Source organism: Lipophrys pholis (assembly GCF_963383615.2).
Source record: "Lipophrys pholis genome assembly, chromosome: 8".
NCBI lineage: Eukaryota > Metazoa > Chordata > Actinopteri > Blenniiformes > Blenniidae > Lipophrys > Lipophrys pholis.
Genome location: NC_137630.1, coordinates 12,810,248 through 12,822,696, shown reverse-complemented (window position 1 = coordinate 12,822,696; position 12,449 = coordinate 12,810,248). Strand labels below are relative to the sequence as shown.

The window sequence follows — 12,449 nt, the reverse complement described above, 5'->3', positions numbered from 1 at the left end:
TCACTGAAAAGGGCAGCAGGGAAAATAACTGAAGTTCATGGCTACAGTAGTGTAGTCTCTGTGATACACCATTTACCTACTGGACAACAACACTAACCTACTAAGAAAAAAAAAACAACCTCAAAGAAAGAAGAACAGACTAAAGTGATGACGTGACTCAACACATCCAATGTACAACAAGGTTTAAAATGAAAGTTTAAGCGTAGGAGACTACTTTCATGCACACAGAGGTCCAGCTGTCTTTGAATCGATCACCTCTGTCTTCCATTCATCAGCGGACCTGCAGAAGCCACACACACTCCCTGCAGTGTGTCTCTTCAAGCTGTGTCCCTTCAGCTTCTCTGTTGTCGCCCCAACGGACAAGCATGCACATATTTTTGTGTAACACAGCCGCTGCATCTTATAGAAAAGCCAAAATAATTGTTTTGATTCAATGTGGACTAAATAGAAAGTGACTTTCAAAACACACAACATTGACTTGCTTTTATGTATTTGTCTTTTATTTTTCCTGATTGAAATGTATTGTAAGGTCATATTTTGTCATTCATCACATTACATGGCATGATGCACCAGGTCTACTACACCCATTTACAGGAGGAATACACAGAAACATACACAAGGTTTTACAATGGGGAAACAGGAAGTTTAGCTCATTGCACTTACAACAGTGAATGGAACACTTTGTAGTCATTTTTAGGCTCTCAACCTTGTTCTTTATTTTATTTTCACCAGTTTCTTTCATCTGTTTGAATCTTTTATGACTTTTTTTTTTTCTTACACATCTCCCTTGTCCACCTCTCGACCCCCTCTCACTCCATCTCCATAAAATCATCTGTCCGCCCCGTAAATTACATGGAAGCCAAAATAGTTTTCCCCTTTTTTTGTTTTTTGTTTTTGATGTCATCTCATTTACAAACACAACATGTATAGAAACTCTACACAGATCAATATGGTTTTTTTTTATAATTTTTTTTTTCATATCCGAATACAACTTCTTTTTTTTTTTAAATGAGTTTAAAACAGTCTGCACGAGCCAGCCACATACGCACACAATGCAATTTGTCATTTAGTGTTCAATTTGAAAACTGCTCTTGTTTATCGTTTTTTTAATACACAAAAAGCACAAGTTTCGGGGCAGGGAGTTTTCAGGCTTGCATACGCTCCAGCTTTGTCGCCGCTCGCTGTGCAAAGGCCTCTCTCATGCCTCTCGTGCAAATGTGTCAGTGTGTGTGTGTGTGTACATATGAGATCCATGAGATTTACATGTCCCTCATAGCATTTACATGTTGTTGGTTTGATGCAGACTCTGGCCGACTCTCATCTGCTATTTACACTGGAAAAAACAATGGCGGCCCGTAAAGTGTGTGGTCAAAGGAGTTTGAAAGGTTGAGGGCAGGTCTGGGGGGGGGGGGGGGGGGGGGGGGGGGGGGGGGGGCAGGTTTGGGGACGGGCGGGGGGAGGTGTCCAGGTCATGCACTTGTTGTCATCTTACTCAGATGAGTCATTACAGGTGAAAGATGAATAAACGCTCCCTGATGGTTTTACAGTGAGAGATGGACATGGTCACTTTTCTTTTATGGTTTAATTTGTTTTAACATTCTTTTAAAACCACTCACCTATGAAACATTTACTTTATATATATATATATATATATATATAGATTCATATCATTATTTATATATATACTTTTGTGTTTTAGAATCTTTCTGGGGTCCAGCTCTATGTTGACCGTCTTCCTGACCTACAGCGAGAGCAGTTGCTCCTATATGGTCTGTACACAGCACTGCATGCTACCTTTTTGGTTAAGGACACACACAAACACACAGTCTGGATTTCCCCGAAGCACTGCAAGCTGCATTTAAACACAGCAGACACAGAAGAGCCGTAGTTTTACAATATTGTGACATGTTGCTCGCGTTGACAGTCCAGATTGTCCGACTGTGTAAATGCAGCCTTATTGCCGAGGCCCGTCGTCGCCAGATTCACAGACAAACATGAGCCTTTAGAGATTTTACTCTGTTTGCCGTCACCTCAAGGCTTTCAGGTCTAGAAATCCGTCAGCTTCTCTATTGCAAGTTAGTAGTTCGGCGTTTTATTCATCTCTACGTTTGTGCTTTCAAATCGGAAAAACCCAGGCTGTGTCTTGGTGGTTTTGCCCACTTGGTGGTTGCTGTGGTCTGAACGGAATTCAGTTGCGTTCCCGGTAAAAGACGGACACCATGCAGAAAATAGACAGAGACCACGACTGGCTAGAGGGCAGTAACAGGATGGCTTTCTTCAGTGACCAGTATTGTAGTATAAAAGCCCTTGCTGCTATGCATATTTAAGTCACCTTCAGTGGTTGTATTCACAAAAATAACGCCAAAGAAAACAGGTGACGTTCATACATGTCAACCCTTCTTCTTCACGTACTCGCGGCTGTGCCGTTCTAATATTCCCAGACTTCTTGTGACTAACAGCAGCCGGGGGGGGGCATCTCCACTGGTTTCACTGCATAAACATCATTGTTTTGAACATTTAGTGTGTGCTTTCCTGAGGCAACAGTGATTGAGGATTATTTCACTGAATATTTTATTTTTTAAAACACTTCCAAAGACATAGCGACACAATAGTGGAAGCAGGAATTCATTTCATTTACTTAAACTCTCTCTCTGTCATGTTATTTGCTCAGTTCGGGCACCGGTTTGATGTTTCCCTCGACCTGTGACTTCTCCTGTGATGCGGCGGTCGGTTTGTAATATCAGAGATTATGCATCTCCTGAGGGAGTTCAATTCCTCAACATAACTATAACTTTTACAATCTCATGACTCCTGATGTTGTACTTAAAACGTCCCAAACTGCATTTCACAGTATGAATGTTAAAAGCCAATCATTTGTCCCCATTGTGATATTTCTTGTTTACCCAAAGAAATACACGACATGTTTCTGTATTATATCATTATGATAAAATAACCTTTTTTTGTTTTTTTCCCCCAATTCGGGCAAACACAAATACATAATGCACAATAAAGTTTGAATTCAATGATCATAAATCCATCAATAAATAACATCTGTATAAACATAATTCATCTTTATAGGTCTATAGACTTCAAACCTAAATTCCTCTTCCTTCAATAGGCTGCTTGCTTTCTGCCCTCCGTCAATATGTTAAAATAAATAAATACTCACATAGAGAAATCATCTGATAAATGTTTCACAAAAAATATATATCTAGTAACCTCTCATACGCAGTTTCAGTGACCTGTGTAAAATATGATTCTCAATGACCTAAAGGGTATTTTCATACCACATAAGCCATTTTTATTTTGTTTTTTATATAAGAACTTTCATGAATACCTTTTTTTAAATTTGCAGACTCAAAGGTATTAATGGTAAATTTGCACCCAAGCTTTAGAAGTACGGAAATTACCATTCCACAGTGTAATTATCTTATTTTTACTTTGAGTGTTTTGGCAGTTTGTATATTAACACACACACACACGCACACACACACGCACACGCAAACACACGCACACGCACTAAAATTAACTCAGGAATGCTTTGAATAGTGCTTCAGTATTAGTGTACAACTTGTATAGATTTTAGTTTTATATAATGTATATATAGAGTTTATATATTGTATACATCTGTATTTCAACTAGCTTTGACTTTACCATCAAATGTTGGGGATGCTCACTACTTCATGTTATGGGTTTGGTCATTAGATAATGAAAAAAAAAAAAGATGATCTTTTCTTTTCTCTGTCATCCAAACTGAGGAATTATTGAAGACTTTCTTTGATTGTAGATATAGCCAATAATTGTGATTTTTTTGTTTTGTTTTCCCTGTCCATAATTGGCATTTATCAAATGATGGACCTCTGAAATGTCAACATTACATGGCTTACATACAACAAAATATCTGTTTTCAAAAATCACTTGGTTCCTATTGTGGTTTATTTGTGCTGAAAATTGCATCTAGACATTTTATGTAGAATCCCATCATAAACAGATTTAGTGTCAATAAAAATAGAAATTTCTTTAGTTTAATTTATCATAAGTGTTTGATACTTTGATTGAAAACAGTTTTTTTGAACACGTCTTTGGCAGTGGAAAATCCAATATCAATTTTCAACACAAACTCAGAGAAAATTCTTATCAACAGAAGAACCGTGGAGTAACTTGTGAGTGATAATGACGATTGTGTGACCTTTTTCCCCCAATTTGTGTGTTTCACTTGCTCGTTCCTTCTCATGTTTCTAGTTTTCCCAATATAATTCATTGCATAGAACGACTGGAGATGAGAGGTCGCCTCTTCTGCCCACCATGTTGGTTGTGTTTGAAATTGTGTTTGTCTTATTTTCTTTTCCACATTGGATGATGGTTTGTTAAATACACGCATACAGAACCCCCACACACATACATACAAACATTAGGAACAGAACAATATAGAGGTGACTTTGAGGTTTTTCTGCGCCGGGCGGCATGCGAAGGTTCCCAGCGAGCTTTCACACAGACAATATACAGCAAGAGTTGGTTGGTTCGTTCATTTTGCTTAAAGGCCTCGCAATGTTTGGCCTGACATGGTATGTTTTTGAGTACCAAACCGCAGATCCCACAATGCACTGCAGGAGCAACAGCAGGGAGAACACTGACCTGAGAAGTTTCCATGACAACTGACAGTGAGAGAGGTTGTTGTTTTGTTCTTTGTGGTTTTTTTTTTGTTGTTTGTTTTGGGTGGGGGTGTTGGGGTCGTAGGTCTGGACGCCACCACAATACAAAATAAAAAGTAAAAAAGGCAAGTGACTTTGTGACACAACCAAGTGTTTCGTTTTTGGTTCCTCAGTCACATGAGCGCTGATTCATCTATTTTTTTTCTTTTCTTTTCTTCTCTTTTTGGACACTGTGCTTTCATGTGCGCTGTGCACATTCGACAGAGTGAAGACACATGCTGACACACGGCGACGCGTGAAGGAGCTCGGCGTTGAAGTCCGTCTGGGAGGGTCGTGACCCAAACCCCTCCCCCACCCCGCAGGAGAAGAAGAAGAGAGTCCAGTTCTGCTGCGATGTGTGACTGGTTCTGCTTTTCAGTGCCTCTCTGCTGCCCTGCAGTGCTCTCAGATCGGACTCCAGCTGGACTCATCACGCTGATCCACTGATGGACGGTGTTTCTCGGTTGGTTGGTTGAAGGAAGAGATCCAGTTTGTACTAACCGTGTGGAGTTCAGGTGATCTCCTGCAGTGTTGGAGTTCATCGAGTGGTTGGTTGGAGTCAGACTCAAGCGGTACATCGGCGGTACGTTAGACAGACGGAGGAAACACATTTTTTTTTGTTCTGTTTTTTTTTTAAACCAGCTTTTAAATTGACACAAGTTGTGCTCTTCACTTTCTTACCTCTTACTCTATTGCTTTTGTAATTATTGATAATAAATAAAAGTTGGATAAAAAAAAAAAAACTGGCAAGGGGGTTTTAGATGAAAGTAATAAAACATTACAAAATCAAAAATAAATAAACAATTATCAAAACCAAAATGTTATTTAAAAAATAGAAATGAATCTCTGAGGCTGGTGTTCCAGCTGATATCACTACATAAAGACATGATGTTCACAGGATGTAATAAAAAATACCACTTTTACTACAAAATAAAACATTTAAAAGAGATTAAGGCGATACTGAGACATAAAAAAAACTCCAGGCAAATAACAAAAATAAATGAGAAAATAAATAAAAAAAATAAACATAAAAATATGACAACCACCTACACCATGAGAAATATCTGAGAGCCAAATGTGTGTGAAGCAGTTGGAGATACCCCATTGCCACAAGCACTGCAGGTAAAAGTTGTCTTAATGGCTTTAAAATGGCTGAAAAACAACCCAGCCATATACAGCTTCTTTCACCAGACCAATCCCATTTTCTCCAGAAAACAAAACAACAAAAAAAAAACACACACACACACACACAAAAAAAAAACTTCTTGAATTCCCGTGGCCAGATTTCTGTGTTGCTTCAGTAATCTCTCTCTCTTCTTAGTTCCATGTGTTTCCCAGTGTCTTTATGGCCTCTGTTAAGTCACGATGAACAGTGTAAGGTCTTGGATATAAAGTTCCATGCATTCCAAACGCCAACATTATTTTTTTAATACCACTATACACTTCTTCAAAGACATGGCAAGTTGTGAATTCTTCTCGGCGGGTATTGGAAAGAAAGAAGCATCAGCATTCGAGAAACGTAGAGAGGTGAGGAGGACGGGTAACCGAAAGGTTTGAACAGCTCCCATCTGGAATGTAGATTAGAAAGAGAGCAAACCGTGGACCAAAACGCACGCCGCCACACCCGGTCAGTGCGGGCTACATCATAATTGTCTTATTCATTCAACGTGACGTTTTCAAGACTCATTTTTTTTCTCCTTGGTGTAAGGTGATGGAACAAGAGGTCCTTGGTACCAGAAAAACCTGCAGGACTTCAGAGTTTCATGAATTATTTTTTCCCCCAACTTTCTTTACTTTGAAAAGGGATAGAAAAGAGGAGAGAGGTAGGGTGCTGTTGTTCACATTTCCAGCTCAGGACTGTGAAATCCAGGGTTCCTGCATGCCACCACACTAATTCGTAAAGGACGGAGTCGTCGGCACATCGACGTAGAATCCCATCGAAGCTCCGTTTCCCTCCGTCGAAACTGTGGCGTTGAATCCACATGGGTGGCGAGAGTGGATGGCGGCCTCCACTGGCTCCACCAGCTTGGAGGAAGAGCAGCTGTTTTCGTTTGCAGTCATCCTCAGCCCCCGGTTGATCTTTCACAACAAGGGCTTGTCGACGTATCTGACTGCTGCCAGTTGGTTGTAGAGACTGATTCTTTGGCTGTGGATGCAAGATGAAAAGTCCTCCTGAAGATGAACGTTGACTTGGACTTGGGGTGATCTAAAAACAACAACAACAACAAAAAAAAGATTTTTGAAGTTAAATGCTTAACATTTGTTTAATAAGTCCGTAATGGATTTTACAGATTACAGAATGAAAAACGGAGGTCTTGAGCGAAAAGCTTATCGAGAGGTCACTGCACCTACAACGTTTTTGACACATAAAAGATGTAATGTTTTAAATAAACCAGGCTCTGTACAGCATTTCTAAAGTGAGGGAATAAGTCTCAGCCATTCAAGAGAGCACTGACATCTAAACAATTTCTGCATATATATATGTACAAATATACATACACACAAAGACTCATACACAGATTATATAGAAGCACGCAAATATACATCTACACATACAGTACAAGTATATACATACATGCATGCAAAGCTTTTTTTTAAAGCACTGTACTGCAGTTGCGCCGATGTATAAGTACGGCTGTCCACTAGATGGTGTGTACACCAAACAAATGCACAAGGGAACTCCCTACTGTTCAGATTATGAAATGAAACTTTGTACAAAAAGGAAGTGCTTTTCTTTCTTTTTCCAAGGTAACTTTTAATATCTGGCAGTTCTTCAATATTACTGTGTTTTTGACAGTGCTTGTACTGCAGCTGTCCTGAGGGATTCTGTAATGACGAACATCTTTCTACTTGATTTTTAAATTTCTAACTGTCAGAGACAGTGAGGGGGTGATTTGGAGAATTATGAGGGGTTCACATGCTAAATCTTGTCAATGGTAGATAGAAGTAAATGATTTATTTTATTTGCTTGCAGCTTGAACATATTCAAACTGTATGAAATTCTTATTAGTTTTTCTCAACTGATAAAACACTAAATTCCATTCACTGCACACAGCCACCAACTGACTGCACACGTTTCTCAATGACAGGACTCTGGTGACAAAACCTTGAACACTAGTCCTGGTTTGCACACAGTTTCCAAAACTCTTGCACTCTTTCTGCAAAACACTGAACACATTGTTTGCTCATTTGAACACACTTCTCAAGCATAGCACACATTTTTCAAAAAGTGAACACTGGGAGGCAGAATTCAGACACTGTACCAACACACTGGTCACAATTAAGACACAACAGGTCAAAGCACTTTTTCCAATAAACTGCACACTATAAAACCTGCCGGGAATTAGCTGGTCAGAATGGATGTCAGAGGAGTAAGAGGTCATGGTGGAAGAAGAGGACGTGGACAACCTAGACCATGGCCAGAACCAGAACGCGGCCCATGCACCTGATCCAGAGCCTGACCTGGCCCAATCACCTGGTCCAGAACCTGGACCTGACCCTCCCCCAGCCCCTGGTCCTGGTCCTGGACCACGACCCAGACAAACACCAAGACAAAGACCTCGATGGAGACAAAGACTCATGGAAAGAAACACAATCTAGATGAAATTCCTGCCACTGTCATTGATACAGGATTGTGATTTTCCTGCCGCCATATTCTCCCTTTCTGAATCCTATAGAAAAATTATTCTCTACATGGAGGAAGGTGTATGAGCGGCAGCCATATATTCAGAAAAATCTCTTGCAATCTTGGTCTTGGCATTTGATGATGTTTCTGTTGAAGCATGTCAGAGCTGGATCAGACACACTAGGTCTTTCTTTCCAGGTCGCCTGACCAGAGAAAACACAGCTTGTGATGTTGACGAGGTCCTGTGGTCGGACCAGGCTGAACGAACTGATGCAGACGTGGTGTAAATATTTGCATACTGTACCGTGTACAATACAGTGCTGTATTTATTTGTCTAACATTTTTATTTTTAACATAATGTCAGGCACTGCAATGGCCCCCTGAATCATTTATAGGATGAATTTGTGTTTAAGTTGTCATTTCTTTTAGGGCTGTATAATTTCTATTATTCTTCATGCGAAAACACAGTGAGAGAAGAGTGTTTTGTATTTAGCAGTGCAGTGTCCAACTTTTGCTTTGGGTCTGCTAATTTTGAAAACAAATTTACAGTTTTGACAATAAAGTGCACTTTCGACACAAGTGTGCGGTGCTTTGTGAATTGTGTTCCAATAAAAAAAAAAAAATAGGGTGCATTGTTTTGAGAATCGTGTGCTATTTTTCAGGAACAGTGTCTTATCAATAGAGAAAAACTGGAAAGGCAAAGTGAGACACAGGAGTAGATTGTAGAGTTAATATCTTCCGTTTGCATTCCTTTATCTGAAGACATCCAATTCTTTATGATGACATCTGTTAAGACTTATTTTTTACACAGTGAGACGTTGATGAACACAACCCGTAATTCTCAAGGGATCAGGAGTAAAGTGGGTTTGTGCCGTTAAATCAATGTCGCTGCCCTCCCTACAGAAACTCCAAGTCCCCAACACAGCATTTTTGATGAACACTATGTGTGTTTGTATGCTCACATTCTTTAACCACACTAATGACAGCAGAGGAAGAGAACAAGGTTTCTCATTCAATGAAAATTCAGGCCTTGTTGGTATGTTTAGAGTATTTTTAGTATGAAGCAGTTACTCCTAACTCAGCCTGGCAGCCTTATTTTAACAACAGAAAGTAAAACTACTCATACAGTCTCGCTCGGCTTTCTATCGACTCAACAATGATCTGTTGGAACACCTGACAACTGGGAACATGCGCGCCGACATGACATTCAGTCACAGGACTCTTCCCTACTCTACTTCAAGCTGAGAGACAAACGGAGCGACACGGCTTCAGCGTTTATAAAGACACGGCAGTAATCAGCTCGATGTGACGAACCTGTGGCCTCCAGACAGCTGCTTTTAAAGACACGGAGCCTGATTCACCAGATATAAGAAACTTTAAAAAGCTTCAGCGACACACTTTTATTTATCGGAGCTTAGTGTTTAGTGTAGCCCTGTACAAAGTGATAATATGAACTTTTTAACATTAAATTGGCTTGATTTATTAATTTTTTTCTGGAAGTTTTGTGAGCAATTTCTCTGTTTATGGCCCATTTCCTTTCTTTATTCATGTCATGAATGGTAAGCGTTATGGTCAAAAATAGTATGGATGTCAAATGATCTAATCACTGATAGAAAATGATTACAATGTGTTGATTGTCAAATAAGGTATTATCACTTTGTGATGGTTTCTTTTCCACAAGTTGTGCTCGTGGCAAAACTCTTTCTAACTTCTCATCCTGAAGTTTTTATGTGTTTATCAAAAGGAGAAAACGAAACTTGATTTTGAGGCCAATGTGTAGTTTTAATTTATTGCAGATATTTAGAGGTTAACTCCTACCTGCTAAAGATTAGTCATTTAAAAACTTGCTATGATAATTAGCATATTGTACAAAAAAAGGAGCACGTTTTGAAGATTCTTTATTCATTTTTATCCGAATTATTAAAACATGAATTTGAAGAACATTTTAATTATACTTTCTTAAAATACAGTACAAAGTAGCATTAGTAATCATTGGTGTAGCTGTTTAAATTAGACCAACGAGACCCTTTATTTTGGTAAATCAAGAGAAAAAGGCCTGTCCAGAGAGACATTTTGCATCAGTGTGACAAAAAGGGAAAGTTTGTCATTTTAATGCACAGATGCAATAATTCTGATCGACTAACTGATACTGTAAAACCATCACACATTACAGAATATCCGGGGTTCAGAGTGTGATAAGAACCCGGTAAGATCAAAGATAATTAATTAAAGGGTCAAAAAAAATGTTTTTTAACAAAATCAAAACCAAAACTTAAATACTTCATTTTTGGAAAAAATAAATAAATATAATGATAGAATGAAAACAAAAAATGTAAGTACAGGTGCAGACTTCCTGTAACTTCTGCTTTAAAAGCCTCTAGCTCTCATCAGACAAGCGATTTCATTTATTGCTTTGAGGTCTTTCATTGTAAATCTGCCATTTGATTAAAACTCACTACTTGGTATAAAACAGTATAAGTTTGAAGTGAATTGTTAGATTTCCGTGAAAATGGAAAACTTTTGCAAACGGCTCCCAAGGTGGAACTTTTCAAAAACACTCCGTCTCCATGGAAGCGGGGGGAAAACACAGTTTTTCTGAAACACTGCTACTGAGCATGTGCATACGAATGTCCATCTACACGCTATTTTCAATCTTTACACTGTATTGTTCTCTGCATGCATGTGCGTTTGTGTGGTTTCATTATAAAAACAACTAACAGCACCAACTCATGGCCCGGCATGCTAACTACATCATTTTCAGCATTTCTGCCATTTCCCGTGTAAACAGGTGTCCTTTTCAAAACATTGCTATTTAAAGGTGAAACTTTTCAGAAACGACAGTACGATTTGAAATAATAGGTTTGTTGTTTTCTGTCTGTTGGCAAAGTGACTTTAACCACGTTGCAGAGGAAATACATTTTATCCAAAGTTTTAAGAGTTGTTGAGGCGAGTATGTGTGGACCAGAGCAGCAGTCAATTACACCCTGCTTACGTTGTTTCAAGGTGGCAATCTGGCGCGGTGGTCAGTCGCTCCCACAGTGAAAAAACATGGATTTCAGGTGAATTTATGAGCCTGCATTGCCTGTAGGTGTTACAGAGGACAGATTTCCGTTGCAGAATAACGGTGGGAATTGAGAAATATTCCCATCATGGCCCTTTTCTTCCCATAATGCCAGCCTGACCCAGATGAAGAGCTCCAGTGGGGCTGTACACTTACATGTTGCCACACTTAATCCATTTCAGTGAACACAGACTTCCTCCAATAAAGAAAAGGGTGGCACCTGAGAACAATGGCACACACAGCATGGACAGTAACTGGACACAGTGTTATGAATCACTTGGTATTATATGGGGTTAATCTGCTTTGTTCTATATATGGTAAATACCAACGCTGCCACACTGTTTCCTTCCCTGTATCGACCTGAAGCAGGTCGGGTGTCTGAGGAGGGGCTCACAGAGATGAGGCTTTTTAAATAACATACGACTACAGATGGCTTTCAGAGGTGCTCTCAAATGTGATCAGCTTCCACAAAAGAATCTGGGATATTTAAGTGTCTGCCGGCCTTTAGCGTTTAAAAGATAGAATGGTTCATGGTTTAGTCATGAGGGGAACGGTGAACGTGGGGACTGCTGAGACTGAAGAAAATAACCGATTTTCACAGAATTCAACGGAATGAGACAAGACAGGAACAGAAAGCAAATGAGAAGGTGGGACTTTGACAGAAAGAGAGAGCGAGCAGTCACATGAGGCTGTTAGTCAGCGCATGGCTGCACAGCGCACGCACACACACACACACACACACACACACACACACACACACACACACACACACACACACACACACAACCTGTCTCGGCTCACCATATTATCTTTTATGGCACATACAGTACGCAACGCTCTGCACACTCACAAATACAACAGCAACATCGGTGCCTGCCCACCCTTCCCCCCGTGCAGTGCTTTGAAATCTCCACAGCACACTGCGCCACAGAGTAAAAGACGACACTTTCAGAGAAACAAAGTCATTTTCTCTTTCTGTCCTCGCAGCTTTATCTCTCATAAGTCACATCTCCGCCCTGTGTCACCGTGCGATGAGCTGACGCTGCCGTTTCACAGCCGTCTCGTGATGCAT

At 39.8% G+C, this 12,449-nt stretch overlaps 1 protein-coding gene across 1 annotated transcript in view; it reads right to left on the bottom strand.

The window, feature by feature from the left end:
• Window positions 1-4,714: 4,714 nt before the first annotated feature.
• Window positions 4,715-12,449, bottom strand: part of bsna (bassoon presynaptic cytomatrix protein a) — a 150,804-nt gene continuing 143,069 nt past the window's right edge. Inside the window, exon 18 of the mRNA XM_080470444.1 lies at window positions 4,715-6,897. The gene's annotated coding sequence lies outside the window, so the exon portion shown is untranslated. The remainder of the gene's footprint in view (window positions 6,898-12,449) is intronic.